The 25,298-nt window shown below is 42.6% G+C and overlaps 1 protein-coding gene across 4 annotated transcripts in view; it reads left to right on the top strand.

The window, feature by feature from the left end:
• Positions 1 to 25,298, top strand: part of cables1 (Cdk5 and Abl enzyme substrate 1) — a 185,737-nt gene that overhangs the window by 37,132 nt on the left and 123,307 nt on the right. Inside the window, exon 1 of one of the 4 annotated variants that reach the window (XM_078540834.1) lies at positions 2,605 to 2,625. The exons of the other annotated variants lie outside the window; for them this stretch is intronic. The gene's annotated coding sequence lies outside the window, so the exon portion shown is untranslated. Of the gene's footprint in view, positions 1 to 2,604; positions 2,626 to 25,298 lie in introns of those variants that run through there. 4 annotated transcript variants of the gene reach the window in all.

Below are 25,298 nucleotides of genomic sequence, written 5' to 3'. Positions count from 1 at the left end.
TTTCATTTCATCTGTAAGAAAATAAAATGATCAAGACGAAATGATCAGGAAAAAACATTGAATAGGATTAATATGTTTAATATCTTTGAAATGAATCAAAGCACAAAATAGGATTTAAATTTTGGATCACAATAGCATCGTGGCAGATAGTAAGGGTTACTACACATAGTCAATACACGTGACTCTAATCTAAACAGTTTTGATTCGTTGTAGATTACAATGATGCCAGTTAAAAGCAGAGGAAGTTTTCACTAAATGTAAGCACACAATTTGAATGGACTGATATCTTACAATTAACAAAGAATGGCAATGTGGTTTGAAATGGGCCAGAATGCAGGATACCAGAAAAATCTAATTTGGCTCCAGATCAATCCATCCAGATTTGATCTCAGTCCCTCTGCGGAGACCTATTTTGCAGTTGCTGCCTTGTGTTTATGTTTGCCAACAGCAGCAGGTATTCCCTGCTGAAGGGGAGAATATGTGTCATTTAGCTGACCTGCTGCATTGCTGATGGGCAGCCTGGGATCTGAAGCACTGTAATGATGTTTAGCTACCAAACGGGCCTTGGCCCTTCAATTATCCCTTTGGGCAAGTGGTATAAATTGGCACAATACTGGTAATTGCAGCTGCCTGTAAACCTCTGGAGTCAATCAGAATAATGCTTGGAAATTTTATTGGTTTGTTCGGCAGATGAACTATTGTGAAATGACTGTTTAGATTTTTTTACATTCATGTAACGCCTGGAGTGTGACAGATATGCTAAACACAAGCTATATGTATATAATATAACAAATAGTTATGTTCACACTGTGCATTTTCCTTGATAATATCGATGTGCCTTCAGTCTACCAGCAGTATATGTAATATAGGTATGTGTCCCTACTGGTTTACTGGCACTCTCTCCTCTTGATCATAATCTGCATAATTTTATACTTTGAACCTTGATCTATGCTGAATTTACTGATCCCATCTAAATGATGAATGGCATTCTCCAGATAACTTTTGTGCCCCTCAGCTACTGAAGGGATCAGAAACTAAGATTCATGCCCCTGACCTTGTGTGTGGATGTCAGTTGAGGACAGACTTGGAGTTTGCTGTGAAATCCCTGTGGTTGAATAGCTTGTTGACACTCTCTGTCATTGTGGTGAATATGAATATATGAATAATGGGTGGTCAGACAAGGTATTGGGAGGATAATCGAAGCCTCCCAGAAGCGTACCACAGCAGTGCCTTTGAAAGAGAAGTGAACTGACAGAAAATTGGTTGGAGAAAAATCCGACTTATGAAGAAAGAATTGTCACAGTGAGGTCTTTAAAATATCATTAAGCACTAGCTTACAAGTTTACTTCAAACCTAGTGGCACTTGAATTTCGTAGCCCATCTAAAAGCACCTTTTCTGTAGCTTTAGGAGTCAAGTCTGGAACAAGCTGAAGAATTAACTTTCTGTTCTACTAGTGCCTTTTCAGCTGCTTGCAGCTAATGTGAATACAGAGCCTGAACATAATCGGAATGATCTTAGTACCTGTCAAATATGCCATTGTGATATTCACGCATGTTGATTCTACCCATCCTTTCTTTCATAATAAAACAAAAATTATGTTTAACATTTGTGCTAGAAGAATCCTTTGGCTGTCTTTAATATCTGGGGATTTCGAAATGGGATGAAAAATATTTCAAGGTTTTGGGGGGATGCTGATCATCGGAGACTGCCTGCCTGCAACAGTTGAGAAATCTTTTGACATTTATCAGCCAAGGGTGAGTGAGCAAAGACAGGAAAGGCAAGAATGAGCACTCCCCATCCCCCACAAGCAGGCCTCGTGTCCCTTGATCATGACGTGTTATTGGCAGTGGCTGGAGAAGTCAGATGGGTCCTATTCCACCAGTTGAACAAAACTGTGCTTAGGCCAACAAGGTGCTGTGAGTGACAAGCTGATTGCAACTTGTTTTGCTGTAGTTATCAGCACTTCAGATAAATGAAGCAAATGTCCTCATTAACCTTCATTTTAGCACCCACCTTGTTTCTCAGCTAACTGCCCTTGGAAGTAGCCCAAGTAGTATTGGTTATGAGGCTTGCTTGACATAACCTGCAGTCACCCACTGATTCACTGAGAGTGCTGGATTCTGAACTAACGTGATGGATTTCATCAGCTATCACTTGGGACACTAAGCTAGTATTGCATTCAATGACATAGTGGCACTCTGTTGCACCTCACTGAATCTACACCTTCTGCTGACAGGATCACAGAATATCTATTTATAAAGAAGCCCAGAGCATTTTAATTTGTCACTACTAAGTAGTGGTAACTAGGGGGAAATATGAAAAGGGAAAGTGATCATTTATTTTAAGCAGCTAAATAAGAGATAGTTTATTATTGCCTGCATTTGTTGATTGCACCTAGCACATGTGGATAATGAATAATTTATATATTGGCAATTGCACCCTTTAGAAAATGATTAAATATTAATTCTATAAACATTTGTTCATGACAATCAAAATTCATGAACATAGTAAATATCTCAAAAAGAGGACCAGTGGCGTTTTATTCAATTCTTCTGTTTTATTTTATTCAGATTTTCTTTGTTTAACTGCAGACAGTAATGAGAATAATGGAATCAGGCCAGCAGGTCAGTGTAATACAAGCACTTGCAGATGAAGCTGCACTTGCCGTGGTAACTTTTGATTGCCAAGCACACATGTTAAATACGTTCTGTATTGCAGACACTTGCAGTTTTAACTCTGAAAAGCGTTTTGAATACTTAGCACTGTTACGGTCAAAACATGTAAAATACATTAAATGTGGCTATGATTGTCTCTCTTTCCCAGCTTTGATCTAACTCTTCTGGAGGAAACAGCCTCGAATTTGAGGACTCCCACCCAATGGAAACAGGATGGTATAGCCTTGGAAATCACACGGCTGTACATAGCATCCCGTTCCTATTCCACTTTCGTTAATATCCCTCTCATGGGCAGTCCAGGCACTGTGGACACTGAAGCCTGTGCAAAGCACGAACACATATGCGCACACGCACACACACACGTATACATACACACACATATACACACGTAAACATACAATTCAAAAGATGCCATTGTGCTGTGATCAGAATTGGTTATGTTCCCATTAACCAAGGACTGCTACCTAGTTTGAGATTATTGGATCCCATAAGGACGAGGGAATTAACTTGGGACTTTCCTGGTCTTTAGGGTTCATTACACACAAGCCAGTGCATTTATAAGGGAGAGTATCACATTTTTATGTAATAAATTGTTTTCAGCACCATCAAACAACAAAAAGGCAGTATTTTTAACACATGACTGAACAAAGGGAGATGGGTCAATGGGAACTTCTGGCACAGACTAAGCCCTTCAGGTCTTTGCTCAGGGAATCTAAAATCAATCCTGTTGCCTTGTCCTCTCCCCTTGCTCTTGTGTATCTTTGTTACAAATCTCAGTGTCACTGAGGTCTCCTGTAAATGGACCTCATGTCTCTTATATTCATGAGTTCACCTTTCCTGTGAAATATCTGGTTATACACAGTGACCCAAGCTTTGTAACAATGAAATTATTTGTTGTTTGAACTAGATTCTATAACCTCATTTTCCCTTTATTCCAGAAGGTGGACAGATGAACCTTTTACTTGAATAGATGAAAAGTTACAAACCAACAAGCAGATTTTAAAGCACCACTGGTTTGACAGCTTTGAGGCTGTCAAATGGAAACTGGCGTTCCCCCATTTGCATAGGAAATGGGCCTAAAGCCAGTTTCAGGCAGGTGCCCTAACCATTATGGAAGGAGGTGCAGATTAAGCATGGGCACAACACATGCCACATTGCCTGTTTTTTTTTGCTCAAAGAGCTGGCAGTCATATTTCTGAGTCTATGTGATTTTTATTTTGGCTGAAAACAAATCCGAGGGTTTAACATTTGACTCTCCCCAGCTCTTCATGGGTGTTGTCCATTTGAGTTGCCATTCAAAGCTGATCCTACCCTCCCAGGTGAGAACTTCCCTGGCAGTAGTTTCCCTACCACCCTCCACCTGTGCTCACCCAAATGAAGCTATTCTAGTAATTTGCAGACTATGATCTCCCCAGTTGTGCTGAAACTCTGCATGCCCGATGTTCCTCCAGTGCTGACCATGCCATAGTTTGCGGGAGGAAGTGGGAGAGCAACTCAGTGAATCGAGGCTGGCAAGTTCCCATGCCGCTGTGGAAGAATCTCCGGCTTCAGCCTGCCTCAGGCCACTTTAAACTGCATCACCTGGCACCCACCCAGAGGATTGCCCAAGCTCTTTCCAAGCATTCCCTCTGTGGGACATCACTTTCAACCACTTTCCAGTCCAGTCCATTCCCATCCTTTTATTTCCTGTTTGTCAACCACCTTCTTGCCCACTTTCTCCTCTATCACATGCCTGAAACTTTCTAGCAAGCCTCCTTTGAGATACTTTGTCAAATGCCTTCTGAAAATCCACATCACTGCAGACCCTTCATCAATATAAGCAATCACTTTATTAAAAAAAGAATCCATGCTGACTGCCTTTGATTATCCCATACATCTCTTAAGTGCTCACTGATTTCAGATTGGATTTGCTACAGATATGTTGCCTGTGTGCTCGGAAAGCTGTGAAGTGGGACAGAGATCTTGATTGATACAAAATACACACTGTGCAGCTTGCCTAATAAGAAAAAAAAAGCTGTATATTTTTTTTGAATGGTAATAGATAGGGAAATGCTTGCATTCAGAGGGAACTGGGTGGCTTTCTACACAGATCACAGGAAGTTAACATGCAGGTACAGCAAGCAGTTGGAGGCGAGTGTTTATCTTTTGTTACAAAGGGATTGGAATTTCAGAGCACACCATTGTACAGGGCATTGGTGAGGCTACACCTGGAGTACTATGTGCAGTTTTGGTCTCCTTATCTAAGAAAGGACATACTTGACCTAGAGGCAGTGCAACAAAGGTTCATTAGACTAGTTCCTGGGATGAGGGGATTGTCTCATTGAGTAGACTAGGCCTATATTTTCTGGAGTTTTAAAGAATGAGAGGTGATCCAATTGAAATGTGTAAAATTCTTAAGGGGCTTGACAAAGTAGATGCTGAGAAAATATTTCACCCGACTGGGGAATCTAGAACAGGGTCACAGTCTCATAACAAAGCGTCAGCCATTTGAGACTGAGCCGAGGAAAAGTTTCTTCACTCAAGGGTTATGAATCCTTGGAATTCTCTACCCAGATTGCTGTGCATCCTCAATCGTTGGGTGTATTCAAGACAGGGTCGATAAATTTTTGGATACTACAGAATTAAGGGCTATGGGGATGGTTTGGGGGAGTTGAGGCAGAAGATTAGCCATGATCATATTGAATGGCAGGGTAGGCTCACAGGACCAAATGGCCTACTCCTGCTCCCATTTCTTATGTTCTTTGTCTTTGATCAAATACAGTATGAGCCTTTAAACAAATTGTATTGCAGGACAATAGTCTGTTTGTACCTGCTATAAATGATTTCCCACAAGAGTAAGCCTGAACTATTCAGTGCATGCTGTTTTGTTTCCCCACTTGATGCCTTTCTGCTGTAGTTCTTCCTTGACTTTTTTGTCACAAGTGTGACCTCAGGAATATTGTAGTGCCTTTATGACTGTGCTTTAGTTGACTCAGGATATCAAGGAAGCCTGCAAGTGTCTAATCTCAGTACAAGGTAGTATGTTATTAAATTAATGTCCCTAAAAGGATGCTTAATCTGTAAATATGTTAACCAAGGATACAGGTATCTTCCTCCTTGAAATACAAATTACAGAATCACTGAATTTTAACGACACAGAAGGAAGCCATTCGGCCCATTGTGTCTGCACAGACTCTCCAAATGAGCATTATGACCCAGTACCATTGCCCTGCCTTTTCCCCGTGCCCCTACACATTGTTTTTATTCAAATAATCATATAATGCCCTCTTGAATGCCTCGATTGAACCTGCCTTCATCACACTTCCAGGCAGTGCATTCCAGACCTGAACCAGCCGTTGTGTGAAAAAGATTTTTCTCATGTCACGTTTGCTTCTTTTGTAAACCTGTGCCCTTGCATTCTTGATCCTTTTACGAGCTGGAACAACTTCTCGCTATCTACTCTGTCCAGCCTCCTCATGATTTTGAACATCTCTATCAAATCTCCTCTTAGCCGCCTTCTCTCCAAGGAGAACAATCCCAACCTCTCCAATCTATCTTCGTAACTGAAGTTTCTCATCCCTGGAACCATTCTTGTAAACCTCTTCTGCAATCTCTCCAATGTGTTCACGTCCTTCCTATAATGCAACCTCCAGAACTGTACACAATATTCCAGCTAAGGTCTAAGGGGTGTCTTATATAAATTCAGCATAACCTCCCTGCTCTTGTACTCTATGCACCTATTAATAAAGCCCAGGATACTATATGCTTTATTAACTGCTCTCTCCACCTGTCACCTTCAATGCTCTGTGCAAATACACATGCAGGTCTTTCTGCTCCTGCACCCCCCTCAAAGTTTCACCCCTTATTTTACATTGTCTGTCCATGTTCTTCCTACCAAAATGCATCAGCGCACACTTCTCCACATTGAACTTCATCTGCCACCTATCTGCCCACTCCACCAACTTGTTTATGTCCTTTTGAAGTTCTACACTGTCCTCCTCACAGTTTACAGCACTCCCAAGCTTTAGTATCATCCACAAATTTTGAAATTGTCCCCTGCGCACCAAGATCTAGATCATTAATATATCAGGAAAAGCAAGGGTCCCAATACCGACCCCTGGGGAACTCCACTACAAACGTTCCTCCAGCCCAAAAAATATCCATTGATCATTTCTCTCTGCTTCCTATTTTTCAGCCAATTTTGTATCCATGTTGCTACTGTCTCTTTTATTCCATGAACAATAACTTTTCTCACAAGTCTGTTGTATGGCACTGTATCAGCTGCCTTTTGAAAGTCCATGTACACCACATCAACAGCATTACCCTCATCAACCTTTTCTGTTACCTCTTCAAAAAACTCCAGCAAGCTAGTTAAACACAATTTCCCCTTTAGAAATCCATGCTGGCTCTTCCTTATCAACCCATATTTTTCCTTGTGACTACTAATTCCATCTTGAATAATTGTTTCTAGAATCCTGCCTACCACTGAAGCAATTGCTGGGCTTATCCTTACAACCCTTTTTGAACAAGGGCGTAATGTTTGCAATTCTCCAGTCCTCTGGCACCTCCCCTGAGTCTAGGGAAGACTGAAAAATTATGGCCAGTGCCCCTGCAATTTCTACTCTCCCTTCCTTCAATATCCTTGGATGCATCTCGTCCGGTCTTGGTACCTTATCAATTTTAAGTACCAACAGTCTATTCAACACTTCCTCCTCATCAATTTTGAACTCTTCTACTGACAGAGTTTCCTCGCCTGTCACCATGGCCTGGGTGGTATCTGCCTCCTTGGTAAAGACGGATGCAGAATATTCATTTAATACCTCAGCCATGGCCCCTTCGTCCATGTGTAAACTCCCTTTTAGGTCCCTAATCGGCCCTACTCCTCCTTTTACCACCCTTTTATAATTTATATGTCTAAATTAGGATTTGGGATTCCCCTTTATGTTGGCTGTCAGTCTTTTCTCATAATCCCTCTTCGCTTCTTTAATATGCTTTTTCACTTCCCCTCTGAACCTTCTGTATTCCTTGTGGTTCTCAATTGTATTTTCTACCTGACACCTGTCAGAAGTGCACTTCTTCTTCTTTATCTTAATTTCCAAGTCCCTTTTCACCCAGGGAGCTCTGGATTTGTTTGCCCTACCTTGCCCTTTCGATGGAATATACCTTGACCATGCCCGAACCAAATCTTTTTTGAAGGTAGCCCATTGTTCAGCCACAGTTTTTCCCGCCAATCTTCCGTTCCAGCCTGTCTGGCCCAGCTCCGTTCTTGCCCCATTGAAGCCGGCTCTCATCCAGTTAATTATTCTTACTCTGGATGATCCTTTTCTATCATCATCCTAAAATGTACAATGCAATAATCACTGTCTCTTAAATGTTCCCCCACTGACACTTGATCTACTTGGCCCACCTCATTTCCAAAAACCAGGTCCAACAGTGCGTCTTTTCTTGTTGGATTGGACACATACTTCTGTAGAAAATTCTGAATACAATCTAGGAACTTTTGCCCCTCTCCACCCTTTACACTACCACTGTCCCAGTCTACATCCGGGTAATTAAAGCCCCCCCCCCCCCCCCATTATAACTACTCTATAATGCTTGCATCTCTCTGTAATTTCCCTGCAGATTTGTTCTTCCATGTCCTTCTCCCTAGTTTGTGGCCTATGGACTACACCGAGCAAGGTAATCACCCCTTTTTGTTCCTTAGCTCTAGCCAAATTGTCCTTGAACCCTCTGGGACATCCTCTTTCTCCATCACTGCAATGCTCTCCTCAACTAATACTGCCATCCCTCCTCCTTTCCTTGCTTTCCTGTCTTTTTTTAACACCTTGTAACCAGTATTTAACATCCAATTCTGCCCTTCTTTGAGCCAGGTCTCTGTTATCACCACATCATATTTCCACATGGCAATCTGTGCCTATAACTCCCCTCCCCAATCTTATTTGCTGTACTCCGTGCATTCACATACATACACAGTAACCCTGATTTAGATTTTGTTACTTTCTCCCTCACCCCGACTCCACCTATTAACCTACTATTCTCTATACTAGTGCTATCTGTCCCTCCCAGTATTTTGTGCACCCTGGTATTCCTCTCTAATATTTTCTCTTGGTTCCCACACCCCTGTTGAGTTAGTTTAAAGCCCTCGCAACAGCACTAGCAAAATGCCCCGCAAGGAACTCAGACCCAGCTCTGTTAAGATGCAACCTGTCTGGCTTGTACCATCTACCCCAGAGCCTGTCCCAGGAATCTAAAGCCCCCCCTCCTGTACCATCTTTCCAGCCACGCATTGATATGGTACTGGGAGTAATCCAGAGATTACGACGTTTGAGGTCCTGCTTGCTAATTTTCTATTTGGCTCCCTAAATTCACATCCCCCTTCATACCTAATTTATTGGTACCAATGTGGGCCACGACTTCTGACTGTTTACCCTCCCCCAGAAGAATGTCCTTCAGCCGCACTGTGACATTCTTGATCCTGGCACCAGGGAGGCAACATCCCATACTGGAGTCATGTCTACGGCCACAGAAATGCCTGTCTGCTCCCCTAACCAATGAATCCCCTATCATTATTGCTCTTTCTTTCTTCTTCCTCCCCTCCTGTACAGCTGAGCCACTTGCGGTGCCACAAACTTGGCTCTGACTGCACTCCTCTGAAGAACCAGCACCCTCACCAGCTTCCAAAACGGAAAACTGATTTGTGAGCAGGCCCCAAGGGACTCCTGCGCTCCCTGCCTACTTCTCTTGGACTGCCTGGTGGGCACCTATTTCCTCTCTGTCTCCAGCCCCTTAAGTTGCTGTGTGACCACCTCTCTGAACATGCTATCTACCTAGCTCTCAGTCGTGCGAATGCGCCACAATGACTCCAGCTCCTGCTTGAGTTCTGAAACCTGGAGCTAAAGTTTCTGCAGCTGGCAGTGCTTCCTGCACATGTGGTCATCTAGGACACCACAAGCGTCCATGACTTCGCACATATTACAGGACACACATTCCACTCGACTGAGCTGAACCTGCCATGCCTTAACTCTACATCACTTAGGTTAACTTCATTCTACTTTGGATTATTTATATTACTTTTATTATATTGGCCCTAGTTTCCCTTGGTGTTTCTCCGTTAAATCCAAGTACAGCAACTTGTTTAAAAATATTACACTTTTCTAATTTACTCACCAGGTCCTACTTACCAAGGCTACTGCTCTTCTTTCTGAGGAAAGGTAAAACTCTCACTGAACTCCCTCAGTCACCCCTGCTCTCGAATTCTCGCTGCTTCTCACACTCTGCTCTCCTCTAGGTGCTGCTGACTGCCTGTCCCAGGGTGGTCCTTTCACACTGTCCTCCTGGTGCTGCTGACTGCCTGGCTCGGGGTCCTCCTCTCACACTCTCCTCTCACACTCTCCTCTCACACTCTCCTCTCACACTCTCCTCTCACACTCTCCTCTCACACTCTCCTCTCACACTCTCCTCTCACACTCTCCTCTCACACTCTCCTCTCACCCATTGGCTCTTGATTGTGTACAAGCGACAGGACAGTAAATGATAAACACAGGTGGACAGCAGGTGCTTAGAGAATACATAACTGCATCATAGTTAGTTAGAGTGTGGTCTGTCTTTTTTAAGAAGATCCTGCTACTCAGATTGCAAAAATGCGAATAAATTTGTCACTATTGTTGTCAAATTGAATATAAGCATTGCTGGGAAACAGTATGAGCATATCAACTTTCATATTTACATGAGGTATCAGAGATTCTTGGCAGCGTAACAAAGCATGAAATGAGAAAAGCCCACATAAAGTTACAGTTTTACATACTCTACCCAAGCTGTCTATCCTTACATGGAGGTCAGTATTTATAAGAAACAAAACTGCATATTTTCGTACCCCAGATAGCACAGTGGGTAACTGCACCCTACATATATGATACTGAGTCTTATACAACAGATGCTCTAGGGTTCACGATCTGGCTGAGCTAGTTAAGCTGATCTTGATTTTTTTAAAATTCATTTGTGGATGTGGGCTTCGCTGGCTGGGCCAGCATTTATTGCCCATGCCTAGTTGCCCTTGAGAAGGTGGTGGTGAGCTGCCTTCTTGAACCGCTGCAGTCCATGTGGTGTAGGTACTTCCACAGTGCTGTTAGGAAGGGAGTTCCAGGGTTTTGACCCAGCAACAATGAAGGAACGGTGATATATTTCAAAGTCAGGATGGTGAATGGCTTGGAGGGGAACTTCCAGGTGGTGGTGTTCCCATCTATCTGATGCCCTTGTCATTCTAGACGGTGGTGGTTGTGGGTTTGGAAGGTGCTGTCTAACAAGCCTTGGTGAATTCCTGCAGTGCATCTTTTAGATGGCACACACTGCTGCTACTGTGCATCGGTGGTGGAGGGAGTGAATGTTTGTGGATGTGGTGCTGATCAAGCGGACTGCTTTGTACTGGACGGTGTCAATCTTCTTCAATGTTGTGGGAGCTGCACTGACCCAGGCAACTGGGGAGTATTCCATTCCACCCCTGAATTGTGCCTTGTAGATAGTGGACAGGCTTTGGGGAGTCAGGAGATGAGTTACTCGCCACAGGATTCCTAGCTTCTGACCGGCTCTTGTAGCCACAGTATTTAAGTGGCCAGTCCAGTTCAGATTTTGGTCAGTGGTAACCCCCAGGATGTTGATATTGGGGGATTCAGTGATGGTAATGCTATTGAATGTCAAGGGACGATGGTTAGATTCTTTCTTGTTGGAGATGGTCATTGCCTGACACTTGTGAAGCACGAATGTTACTTGCCACTTGTCAGCCCAAGCCTGGATATTGTCCAGGCCTTGCTGCACTTGGACATGGACTGCTTCAGTATCTGAGGAGTCGCAAATGGTGCTGAACATTGTGCAATCATCAGTGAATGCCCCCACTTCTGACCTTATGATGGAATGAAGGTCATTGATGAAGCAGCTGAAGTTGGTTGAGCTGAAGACACGACCCTGAGGAACTCCTGCACTGATGTTCAGGAGCTGAGATGACTGACCTCCAACAACCACAACCTTTGTGCTAGGTATGACTCCAACCAGTGGTGAGCTTTCCCACTGATTCCTACTGACTTCAGTTTTGCCAGGGCTCCTTGATGCCACACTCGGTCAAATGTGGCCTTGATGTCAAGGGCAGTCACTCTCTCCTCACCTGGATGTACTACAATTGACCTAACTGCCTCAAGGCTGGGTGGGGAAAATCAACCAGGTTTCCCACGCCAGTGTCCAGAGTCATCAGTATCCGGATACCAGATCTGGAGATCAGATATCCACTTTTAGTCTCAAACAAGGTTTGAGCTGCATTCAGCCTCTGAAGTGAGAGTTCAGTGATTTCTCTCCTATTTTTTGAGGACTAACTTGCTTTGCAAGGCATGGTCACAAGCTCTAGGGAGTGCAGAGACACAAATGGAAATCAAATGTTTGCTGACAGTTGAATATTATGGAACTATGGAGAACATCACCAAGTTCAAATGGTGGGAGTAATAAAGAAAGACTTATCATTTATCTCTGAAACATCTCGAGGTGGTTCACGTACAAATAATCACTTTAAAGTGCAGTGACCATTGTTAAATAGGCAAATCAAGAATAAAACTATCCCAGTAATTATTTCTAAATGGTACCCTGCTAGTCTTCAGCTATTTTTTAAACTGTTATTGATGAGTTAATCAACGTAGTATTCACTGATTGATGATCTTGAGTGATGTACGATAGACTTATTTACATTGATAGTAGATTCAATAAAACCCGCTTTTGTCAATTCATATTGCATCAACATTACAGAACATCCACCTCACAGTGTTTCTCACTCCCTTCTGTTTTTTGTAATGACAACAAGTTGTTTTATAATTTTGCTGCACTTTCAAGGTCAAATGATCTCCAGTAGCTGCTTACGTGCAGTTTGCAGCTCTCGTATCATTGCCAGAACCTACTCCGAAGTTGGATTTGGTACCAGCACATTTGGTTTGGACCCCACCTTTTCTGATTCCACTTTACTAATTTGTGCATGTCCTCATATCATGCACCATATTTGCCACATCTGCTTGATAGTTGGCATGTTGCCCATCTTAGTTTCAAATTAACATGTTCAAAGTATTTACCTGCACAGATGGACCGGTGTGTGGAAAATAAAGTTGCACTTGATGCAGCCTCCCCAGAACAGCTCCAGCTTTGAACATTATAGCACTCAGCCCTGGTATAATTGAGGCATTAATCTTGCATGTTTTCCAACTATGTCAGCGAGTTACAACGTACTGGAATTTAACATACAAACACAGCTTAACCTTTTGACATCATATTAGTGTATGAAAGTGCTTGTATTTAGCCTTATTAAGCACCCCAAACGCACGGGAACATGAAATGCTGTGCTCCCAGAGTTAATCCCTTAATCCTTTGCTTTTGGCCGATATTTCTTTATTATCTGTATTTTTCTCCCTTTTTTGCTGTTTGGTTTGTATTTCTACTTTGCCTGTAGATGCACACTTGTTCAGAATAAAGAAGTGAAGGTTTCTCCTGGTGGCGAGGTTTTGTAATATTTCGTCCATCTCCATTGATGAAAGCAATGGCTTGGAATGAAGGCCTCATAAACAACTGCTCAAATGTTAACTGAAGTATGTAAAAACTGGAATTAAAATATGTGCCGCAGTACTAATTCTATGGGTTACTTGGTCCCGTTATGCATGGGGAAAGATGATTATATAATGTAATTTAGAGTGTTGCATCATTTTGGGCTTATTCAGTTGGATAAATTTTAATGGCTTCTTAGTCTAAAACTAAGCAGGGGTTTCATTCTATGATTTAATTTGAAAAAAAAAAGTAATTTGTTGTGTTTAGTTCCATACAGTTTTATGATGCATTTAGTTATATTTTTGTCATCTTTTTTGGTGCTTAGATTCCTAATGTCAGGCTTCTGTGAGATCCGAGCCTGCGGTCAGTTTGTGAACCATTAAATTCAGGAGCATAAATTCAGGGAGGTTCCTCTGAGTCTTTGGGGTTTTACACTTAGTTTATTTTCATGGTGACCTGGAAGATACTTCAAATCACAGAATTTCTACAGCACAGAAGGAAGCCATTCAGTCCATCGTGTCTGCACTGGCTGTCCGAATGAGCATTTCACTTAGTCCCATTCTCCCTCCTCCTTCCCATAACACTGCCATTCCTTCTTTTCAAAAAACGGCCTAGTTCCCTCTCAAATGCCTCGATTGAACCTGCCTCCACCATTCCAGACCTTAACCACTCGCTGTGTGAAAAAGTGTTTTCTCATATCGCTTTTGCTTCTTTGGCCAATTAGTTTAAATCTGTGTTCTCCTGGAGTGGTAATAGTTTTTCCCTATCTATGCTGTCCAGACCCTTCATGATTATTTATATACCTCTATCAGATCTCCTCTCAACCTTCTCTTCTCCAAGGAAAACAGTCCCAATTACTTCAATCTGTCTTTGTAACTGAAGTTTCTCACACCTGGAATCATTTTCGTGAATTGCTTCATGTTTCATTTGCAAAAGTTCTTTCACTATTATTTTGGTTTTAATAAGGTTTACCTACACAGTCAGGCACAAATAATACCATAGCAATGTTAGCTAGTGCAGGAAATGCCAACATTGGATCTCCTACACAGAGTAGGACAAGCAGCATTTTAGCCTCAAAACCCCACATGAACATTCCAATGTCAGCAGGGTTTAGTTGTGGAGTTTGTGTTTTTAGCTGCAATCCTGACAAAAACATTTTTAAAAATTCATTCGTTTACAGGATTGGGTGCCGCTGGCTGAGCCAGCATTTATTGCCCATCCCTAGTTGCCCTTGAGAAGGTGGTGGTGAGCTGCCTCCTTGAACTGCTGCAGTCCATGTGGTGTAGGTACACCCACAGTGCTGTTAGGGAGAGAGTTCCAGGATTTTGACCCAGTGATAGTGAAGGAACGGCGATGTATTTCTAAGTCAGGATGGTGGGTGACTTGGAGGGAAGCTTCCAGGTGGTGATGTTCCCATCTGTCTGCTGCCCTTGTCCTTCTAAATGGTAGTGGTCGTGGGTTTGGAAGGTGCTGTCTAAGGAGTCTTGGTCATTTCTGCAGTGCATCTTTTAGATGATATTCACTTCTGCCATTGTTTGTTGGTGATGGAGGGAGCAAATGTTTGTGGAAGGGGTGCTAATCAAGCGGGCTGCTTTGTCCTGGATGGTGTAAAGCTTCTTGAGTGTTGTTGGAGCTGCACTCATCCAGGCAAATGGAGAGTATTCCATCACACTCCTGACTTGTGCCTTGTAGATGGTGGACAGGCTTTGGGGAGTCAGGAAGTGAGTTACTTGCCCAGGATTCTTAGCCTCTGACCTGCTCTTGTAGCCACAGTATTTATATGACTAGTCCAGTTCAGTTTTTGGCCAATGGTAAACTCCCAAGATGTTGATAGTGGGGGATTCAGCGGTGGTAATGTCAAGGGGCGATGGTAAGATTCTCTCTTGTTGGAGATGGTCATTACCTGGCACTTGTGTGGCGCAAATGTTACTTGCCACTTGTCAGCCCAAGCCTGGATATTGTCCAGGTTTTGCTGCATTTGGACATGGACTGCTTCAGTATCTGAGGAGTTGCAAATGGTGTTGAATATTGTGCAATCATGAACAAACATATCCACTTCTGACCTTATGATGGAATGAAGGTCATTGATGAATCAGCTGTAGATGTTTGGGCCTAGGACCCTGAGGAACTCCTGCAGTGATGTCCTGGAATTGAGATGCTAGATCTCCAACAACCACAGCCATCTTCCTTTGTGCTAGGTATGACCCCAACCAATGGACAGTTTTCCCCTGAATCACATTAACTCCAGTTTTGCTAGGGCTCCCTGATGTCACACTCGGTCAAATACTGACTTGATGTCAAGGCCAGTCACTCTCACCTCACCTTGGGAGTTCAACTTTTTTGCCCATGTTTGAACCAAGGCTGTAATGAGGTCAGAAACTGAGTGACCCTGGCGGAACCCAAACTGAGAATCATTGAGCAGGCTGTTGCAATGCAAGTGCTGCTTGATAGCACTGTTGATGACCCCTTCCATCACTTTACTGATGATTGGGAGTAGATTGATGGGGAGATAATTGGCCAGGTTGGATTTGTCCTGCTTTTTGTGTACAGGACATACCTGGAGAATTTTCCACATTGCCGGGTAAATGCCAGTGTTGTAGCTGTACTGGAACAGCTTGGCTAGGGGCATGGCAAGTTCTGGAGCACAAGTCTTCAGTACTATTGCTGGAATATTGTCGGGGCCAATCGCCTTTGCAGTATCCAGTGCCTTCAGCCATTTCTTGATATCACATGGAGTGAATCGATTGGGTGGAGACTGGTATCTGTGATTCTGGTGACCTCCTGGTGACATGGACTGCTCTGGAGGAGTCCAAGATAGATCATCAACTTGGCACTTCTGGCTGAAGATTCTTGCGAATGCTTCAGCCTTATCTTTTGCACTGATATGCTGGGCTCTCCCATCATTGAGATGGGGATATTTGTGGAGCCTCCTCGTCCAGTGAGTTGTTTAATTGTCCACCAACATTCACGACTGGATGTGGCAGGACTGCAGAGTTTAGATCTGATCGGTTGGTTGTGGGATCGCTTAGCTTTGTCTATCACTTGCTGCTTATGCTGTTTGGCACACAAGCAGTCCTGTGTTCTAACTTCGCGAGGTTAACACCTCATTTTTAGGTATGCCTGGTGCAGCTCCTGGCCTGCCCTCCTGCACTCTTCATTAAACCAGAGTTGATCCCCTGGCTTGGTGGTAATGGTAGAGTGGGGGATAAACTGGGCTATTAGGTTACAGATTGTGGTTGAGTACAATTCTGCTGCTGCTGATGGCCCACAGTACCTCCTGGATGCCCAGTCTTGAGTTGCTAGATCTGTTAAAAATCCTACCCATTTAGCACGATGGTAGTACCACAAACACAATGGAGGGTATCTTTAATATGAAGATAGGACTTGGTCTCCAAAAAGACTGCGGTGGTCATTCCTACCCATACTGTCATGGACAGAATGCATTTGCGACAGGCAGGTTGGTGAGGATGAGGTCAAGTATGTTTTCCCTCTTGTTCGTTCCCTCACCACCTGCCACAGACCCAGTCTAGCTGCTATATTATTTAGAACGCGACCAACTCGGTCAGTAATGGTGCTACCGAGCCACTCTTGGTGATGGACATTCTGTGCCTTTGCCACTCTCAGTGTTTCCTCCAAGTGGTGTTCAACATGGAGGAGCACTGATTCATCAGCTGAGGTAGGGCAGTACGTGGTAATCAGCAGGAGGTTTCCTTGTCCATTTTTGACCTGATGCTATGAGACTTTGTGGGGTGGACATTGAGGACTCCCAGGGCAACTCACTCTCGACTGTATACCACTGTGCTGCCACCTCTGCTGGGTCTGTCCTGCTGGTGGGACAGGACACACCCAGGGATGGTGATGGTGTCTGGGACATTATCTGTAAGATTTGTTTATGTGATGATGACTATGCCAGGTTGTTGCTTGACTAGTCTGAGACAGCTCTCCCAATTTTGGCACTAGCCCCAGATATTAGTAAGGAGGACTTTGCAGAGTTGTCCTTTCCGGTGCCTAGGTCGATGTCAGGTGGTCCATCCAGTTTCATTCCTTTTTATTGACTTTTTAGCAGTTTGATATAACTGAGTAGCTTGCTAGGCCATTTCAGAGGGCCTTTAGGAGTCAACCACATTACTGTGGACCTGGAGTCACGTGTAGGCCAGACCAGGGGAGGATGGCAGATGGGTCTTTAGACAATTGACAATCATAATTAGACTTTTAATTCCAGATTTTTTATTGAATTCAAATTCCACCATCCCAGGTGGTGGATTTCGAACCCGGGTCCTCAGTACATTATCCTGGGTCTCTGGATTACTAGTCCAGTGACAATACCACTATGCCAGTGTCTTTCACTAAGCTTTTGTTGGATCAGAGTCCCTGAGCTGTGTTGTGCTGCTGGTCACTCTACAAAATGCATTAACTCTGCCACAGGATGATGCAATATTGGCCTGTGCCCACATTTTGCCAGATTGTGAAGACCTTGATTGCAAATGTGAAAACCTTGGCAGTTGTAAAATCTCTTTCTTAAAGAAAGGCAGAGAAGACCATAAGACGTAGGAGCAGAAGCAGGCTATTCGGCCCATCAAGTCAGCTCCACCATTCAGTGAGATCATGGCTGATCTGATAATCCTCAACTCCACCTTCCTGCCTTTTCCCCATAACCCTTGATTCCCTTACTGATTAAAAATCTGTCCGTCTCAGCCTTGAATATACTTAACCACCCAGCCTCTACAGCCCTCTGCAGTAAAGAATTCCATAGATTCACTACCCTCCGAGAGAAGAAATTCCCCTCATCTCTGTCATAAATGGGTGACCCCTTACTCTGAGATTATGCCCTCTGGTCCTAGACTCTCCCACAAGGGGAAACAACCTCTCAGCATCTACCCGGTCAAGCCCCCTAAGAATCTCATATGTTTCAATAAGGTCACCTCTCATTCTTCTAAACTCCAATGAGTGCAGGCCCAACATACTCAACCTCTCCTCATAAGAAAATCCCTCCACCTCGGGATCAACCTAGTGAACCTTCTCTGGACTGCCTCCAAAGCCACTATATCTCTTCTTAGATAAGGGACCCAAAACTGTTCACAGTATTCTAGGTGTGTTCTAACTGGTGCCTTGTATAGTTTTAGCAAGACTTCCCTATTTTTATACTGCATTCCCTTTGAAATAAAGGTCAACATTCCATTTGCCTTCCCTATTACCTGCTGAACTTGTATGTTAGCTTTTTGGGATTCATGTACAAGGTCTCCCAAATCCCTCTGTGCTGTAGCTTTCTCTAGCCTTTCTTCATTTAAATAATATTCATCTCCTCTGTTCTTCCTGCCAAAATGCATAACCTCACATTTTCCCACATTATATTTCATCTGCCAAGTTTTTGCCCACTCACTTAACCTGTCTTTTTCCCGCTGTAGACTCTTTGTGTCATCCTCACCACTTGCCTCCCCGCCTATTTTTATGTTATCCACAAACTTGGCAATAGTTCGTTCACTTCCTCATCCAAATCACTAATATATATTGTAAATAATTGTGGCCCTAGGACTGATCCCTGTGGCGCTCCACTAGTTACAGGTTGCCAACCTGTAAATGCCCCCCCCGTATCCCAACTCTCTGTCATCTATTAATTAGTCAATTCTCTATCCATGCTAATATACTACCCCCAACACCTTGTGCTCTTACCTTTTTAAGTAGCCTTATGTGTGGTACCTTATTGAATGCCTTTTGGAAATCCAAATATATTACATCTACTGGCTCCCCTTTATCTATCCTGCTTGTTACCTCCTTAAATAATTCTAATAAATTTCTTAGACATGATTTTCCCATGCTGACTCAGCTCGATTATATTATACATTTCTAAATGCTCTGCTATTACATCCTTTATGATAGACTCTAACATTTTCCCAATGACGGACGTTAAGCTAACTGGCCTATAGTTACCTGCTTTTTGTCTCTCTTTTTGAATAAGGATGTTATATTAGCAGTTTTCCAATCTTCTGGGACTTTTCCAGAATCTAAGGATTCTTGGAAGATTACTGCTAGTGCATACACTATTTCTGTAGCTACTTCCTTTAATATCCTAGGATGCAACCCATCAGGTCCAGGGGACTTATATTGGCCTTTAGCTCCATTATTTTTCCTAGTACTTTTTCTCTAGTGATAGTTATTGAATTTATTTCTTCTTCCACCCCCTTTTTGCCCCTTCCCTTTTTGCCCTTTGATTATTTAGTATTTTTGGAATGCTATTAGTGTCTTCTGCCGTGAAGACTGATGCAAAGTATTTATTCAACTCCCCTGCCATTTCCTGGTTCCCCATTATTATTTCCCCAGCCTCGTTTTCTCAGGGGCCTGTGTTCACTTTGGCCTCTCTCTTCCTTTTCATATATTTGAAGAAACTCTTACTGTCCATTTTTATATTATTTGCTGGTTTACCCTCAAAGTTTATTTTCTCCCTTTTCATTATTTTATTGGTTACCTTTTGCTAGTTTTTAAAACTTTCTCAATCCTCTGGTTTACCACTAATCTTTGCCACATTGTATGTTTTTTCTTTCAATTTGATACTATCCTTAACTTCTTTGGTTAACCGTGGTTGGTTTATCCCCTTCCTAGAATCCTTCTTCCTTACTGTGATATTTCTTTGTTGTGAGTCATGAATTATTTTCTTAAACGTCTGGTATTGTTCATCAACCATCTTTTCTGCTAAACTCCTTTCCCAATTCACTCCAGCCAATTCTGTCCTCATTCCTTTGTAATTACCCATATTTAAGTTTAGCACAGTTGGTTCCAACCCAAGTTTCTCACACTCAAACTGAATGCTAAATTCAACCATGTTATGGTCACTGTTTCCTCGGGGATCTTTTACTCTGAGATCATTTATTAAACTTGCCTCATTACACATTACCAGATCCAAAAAAGCCCAGAGGACTGATAGTTCTATTAAAACAGTTCCAGATTGTTTTGTAAATGCTGAAATATTCCTGCACCCTAAAATCTTTGCTGCTTCTTATTGAACAACAACAGAAGAGGGTAAGAAGCCTATATGTCTTAGCTCTGGCAGCAGAGCACCACTGAGAAGGGCATGATTGGAGGTCTAGAGACGCAATCAGCAGTACCTCTGCAGTGGGCCACAGCTAAAATTGAGGAAGCCTATAAGTGGCTGCTCAACCACTGTCTGAGAACCATTGGTATTGCAAGTAATGACTAAATGGCTGCAGATACAACTGAAGAACTACACATCTTATAGTGCCTGCCTCAAATTGCATTCCAACTCTAATGCTGCATTATCTGTGTTTATAAATACTGCTGTTACCATAAAAACACGATTAATGAACTCAGATCACTCTGTTCCAAACCTCATTGAAGCCTTGGTTCAAATCTTGACCAAGGAACTGAATTCTGGGAGGAGCGGTGAAAGTGACTGCCCTTGACACCAAGGCAGCATTTGACTGAATGTGGCTTCAAGGAGCCCTAAGTTAAATTCAAGTCAATGGAGGTCGGAAGGTAAATTGTCCACTGGTTTGAGTCACACTTAGCACAGGGGAAGATGGTTGTGATTGTTGGAGGCCAATCATCCCAGTCCCAGGACATCATTTGCAGGAGTTCTTTAGGGTTGTATTCTAGGCCCAATTATCTTCAGCTGCTTCATCAATTAACTTCTGTTCAAAGGAGAAGAAAGAAGAATCTGAAGAAGCAGATGATGACATGAGCTTTGGTCTCTTTGACTAAATACAAAACTGTCTTTAAAATAAACTGTTCTGTGTTCTTAAAAAAATGTCAGAAATAGGGGTGGTCACTTATGATTGCATAGTGTTCAGTTCCATTTTCAACTCCTCAATAAAGACACTGCCTGTGCCCAGATGCAGCAAGAACGGGACAGCATTCTGGCTTGGACTGATTAGTAGCAAAAAAAATTTGTGCTACACAAGTGTCAGACAATTACCATCATCCAACAAGAGGGAATCTAACCATCTCTTCTTGACATTTGATGGCATTATTGTCACCAAATCATCCACCATCGAATCCTGGGAATTGCAGTTGGCCATAAATTGAACTGGACCAGCCATATAAAAATTGTGGCAACAAGAACAGGTCAGAGGCTGGGAATTCTGTGGCACGTAACTCAGTTCCTGACTCCCCAAGACCTGTTCACCATCTGTCCACCATCTAAAAGGCACAAGTCAGGGGTGTGATGGAATACTCTCCACTTGTCCGGATGAGTGCAGCTCCAACAACATTTAAGAAGCTTAACACCATCCAGGGAAAAACAGCGACCTTGATTGGCATCCCATACATCACCTTAAACATTAACTCTTCCAACTCTAGTACAGCTTGCCTACATTGCGTACCATTTACAAAGATGCACTACAGCAACTCCCCAAGGCTCCTTCAAAAGCACCATCTGCACGTAAGAACTCAACTACCGAGAAGGACAAGGGCAGTAGACACATGGGAACACCACCACATCCAAGCTCCCCTCCAAGCCACTTACCATCTTGACCTGGAAATATATCTCTGTTCCTTCAGTGTCGCTGGGTGAAAATTCTGAAACTCCTTTCCTAACAGCACTGTGGGTGTACCTACACCACATGGCTGCTGTGGTTCAAGAAGGTGGCTCAGTACTATCTTCTCTAGAGCCATTAGGTATGGGCAGTAAATGCTAGCCTTGCCAGTGGTGCCAACATCCCGTAAAAGAATTTAAAAAGTACCTGTATGCAAAGCAGGAATAATTGTACAAACCCGAAACTAAATAAGTATGTTGAATTTAGTCTTGCTTGTTTGCTGTAAATGTGACATTTTGATTTTAAATTATTCGGTAAGATGTTACTGGTACCCTTCTGTGAACTACCATCTGTTGAAGATCAGTATGCTGCCTGTGAATGCCACTTCCCGCTGGGAGTGCGGAATCAGTCTTTATAATTGTAGCATTGCTGCAAACAGCACTACAATTGTCATGTCATTGCGCCCTGAAACATGATAATGGGTTTATGTTTATTTCTGTTTTGTTTATTTAGCTCCTCCAGTAGAGTATACAATATACCTCGTATCTGGCCATTACAGTGGATCTATGATCTGTTGCTTGACCTCTCCCTAATCATGCAGCCTAAGTTTTTAAAAACATAATTCTACTTTTTAAAAATTAACTAACATAAAATCTAACCTGGAGTAAAGGGTTTTCCATTTGACTCTACAACCGCAGACTGCTGCACAACTTCCACAGTTACAATTTAACAATAATCATTTTTTTCTAACTTTTCACTTGTGGTTAATCCATGTCGAGGATTAGGAATAGTCACGGGCAATTTATGCAGCAATCCGCAAGGCACCGTGCAATCAAACATCTAGGTCATGCACAACCAACATTCCCTTTCATGTTGCTAAGCATGGCCAAGCAGCAACCTTAAAGGGGCCTTGCAGTGCAACAAATAAGAAAAAAAGAAAGACTTGCATTTGTATAGCATCTTTTATGACCATCGGGGGTCTCAAGGGCTTTTCAGCCAATCAAGTATTTTTGAAGTGTAATCACTTTTTTAATGTAGGAAAAGTGGCAGCCAGTTTGCGCACAGCAAGATCCCACAAACAGCAGTGTGATGAAGACCAGTTAATATGTTTTTAGTGATGTTGTTTGAAGGATACAAAATTGGCCAGGACACCCCTGTTCTTCAGAGTAGTGTCAGGGGATCTTTTACATCCACTTACAAGGGCAGATGGGGCCTCGGCTTAATGTCTCATCCAAAAGATGGCACTTCCAATAGTGCAGCGCTCCTTCAGCATTGCACTGGAGTCCCAGCTAGATCTTAATGCTCAAACCTGGGGCGAAACTTGAACCCGCAACCTTCTAACTTGGGGGCAAGAGTGCTTCCAACTGAGCCAGTGCTGACACTTTACAATCCCCTCAGAATGCCAAAATGAAAACTCAGGACTGCATTTCTATACACACAGCTTGAAAGGGATATGGAGAGCTAAATTTATATGTTAATTTTATTTTTTACTTTTTCAAAAGCAGAGAAGAATATAGTGCTGCAACCTCTTGACCCTGAAAACACTGACCTGAAACTTTACCACCATAGTTTCTCCATTCCTCACAAATAACTGAATCATCTGTTTCCACCTTTCCTGATTCCTGTATTTATAGTGCCTCTCCTTTAATATTATCAGAGCTGTAGACCATTCAGTTAAAATCTCCTCTGAAATGGATAGGTATTAACAAGTGCTTTCCTACCTTCGAACGCTATTTTAAAAGAATGTAGGGAAGACAGCACAATGTCTTCGACCAGCGAAGCAGTTGAATGATGTGCTGAATAAGCAATTTAACAAAATAAAGGTAAAATACTGCGGATGCTGGAAATCTGAAACAAAAACAAACACAAACACAGTATATATTTCACCACTTTTACTTCTCTTTAGTTCTGAAGAAGAATCATACGGATTCGAAATATCTTTTGATTTTTGACATCTTTTGATTATCTGCTCCTATCACTGCTTGCTTATCTCCACAATCACCACACCCTCAACTTCTCTCTCCCCCCGCCCCCCCACCTTAGACCAGCTTATATTTCACTTTTCTCCTAACTATACTCAGTTCTGCCGAAGGGTCATGAAGACTCGAAACGTTAACTGATTTCTTCTCCACCGATGCTGTCAGACCTGCTGAGTTTTTCCAGGTAATTCTGTTTTTGTTTCGAAAAATTAACTCTGTCTTTCTCTCCACAGATGCTGTCAGACTGTGAGTTTTTCCAGCACTTTTTGTTTTTGTAAGCAATTTAACAAGGTCAGTTTCCATTGTGAATTGGGATTTGTGGCTTCAATGCTACTGCTTGCTGTCCTTTCAGTCTCACCTGAAACTGAAGCTTAGGTATTTGTTCCTATGCATGTGTGATGCAACTGATTTGAAATGAAATTGGAGCAATCATTGTGCACAGCTTGATTTCCACACCTGCACATATAACCTCCCTTCCAGCATCAACTGGACCTATGGAAGGTCAGAGTGAGTGTAGGGCTGAATTCACACCAGTGTTGACTGGTAATCAGACTTCATTCTATGGGTTTCAGCTCCACCTGCTCTATTGGAGTCAGCACAGTGTGAAACTCTGCTCAGACATATGTGGAGAGTCTGACAGGAAGCAAATGGCTCAAAACACTTATCAGTTGAGCCTGTTCCACAGGTACTGCCAAATCTGAACCGAGGGCAAGACATATGATAGCGGCTTAATTCTCGCTTGGTTTAACTTGACAAAGCGTTGGATTGTGCTTGTCAGGTTGCTTGGGAGTGTGATTGTTATTGTTAGAGCAGGTAGTCAAACTGTGTTGAAATATGTAAATATTCTTAAAGAATCAATCAGAATGTATGCTGCAATCATTGTTAAGAAACCCATGGCAGATCTGTAAATATATGTATATAAATAAAGCATTATCAACAAATGTTTATATTTATATTATAATTTATTTGATTTTGGCATTAAGGTTCACATATAGTTTATTATCTAGGAAGGGGTTGCGCAGTTATTTTTAGAATTTTTGTCTTGCTTACTTCGAAGGAAGTAATAAAATCTTGAAGAGAGCGACTCCAGAGGGGTGCAGCAAGTACATAGGAATAATCAGCACACGGACACCCTTTACTTTCTTCCTGCTTGGTGCATGGAGCCTTAAAAATTTGATCAGAACGTTTAGCCATTTGTTATTCGGGTGTATTTCACACAGGGCCTCAAAATCCCGAATGTATTTATTGCTCCCCGACTATTGCATCAGCTTAATTTCTGCCCGGAGCCACCTCATGTGACTGCTCCTGTTTTCCCTTTTCAGCAGCTTTTGCTGCAGGGCTAGTTTTTAAACCGGGATTACTTTGATATTATTTGTTTCACTGGAATAAAGCTTGGGCTGCTGATCCAGCAGAAAACAAGCTCTGCTTAGTAAAGTAATGCCGGACTTTTAGTTTGGTGATAAAACCGAGAGCTGGAAGATTTTCACTGTGTGTGTACATGGCAGAGAAACAGACCAGTCAGCTGAATCACTGACACATTAAAACGACTCCATTCTTTTCCTCCTCCCCTGTGCCTTCACATCGCTTCCAGCTGGATATGCAGAGTGGGCTT

This window comes from Cetorhinus maximus, chromosome 4 (assembly GCF_964194155.1).
Source record: "Cetorhinus maximus chromosome 4, sCetMax3.hap1.1, whole genome shotgun sequence".
Lineage (NCBI taxonomy): Eukaryota > Metazoa > Chordata > Chondrichthyes > Lamniformes > Cetorhinidae > Cetorhinus > Cetorhinus maximus.
The sequence above is the reverse complement of the archived record's forward strand: the minus strand, read 5'-3'. Positions and strand labels throughout refer to the sequence as shown.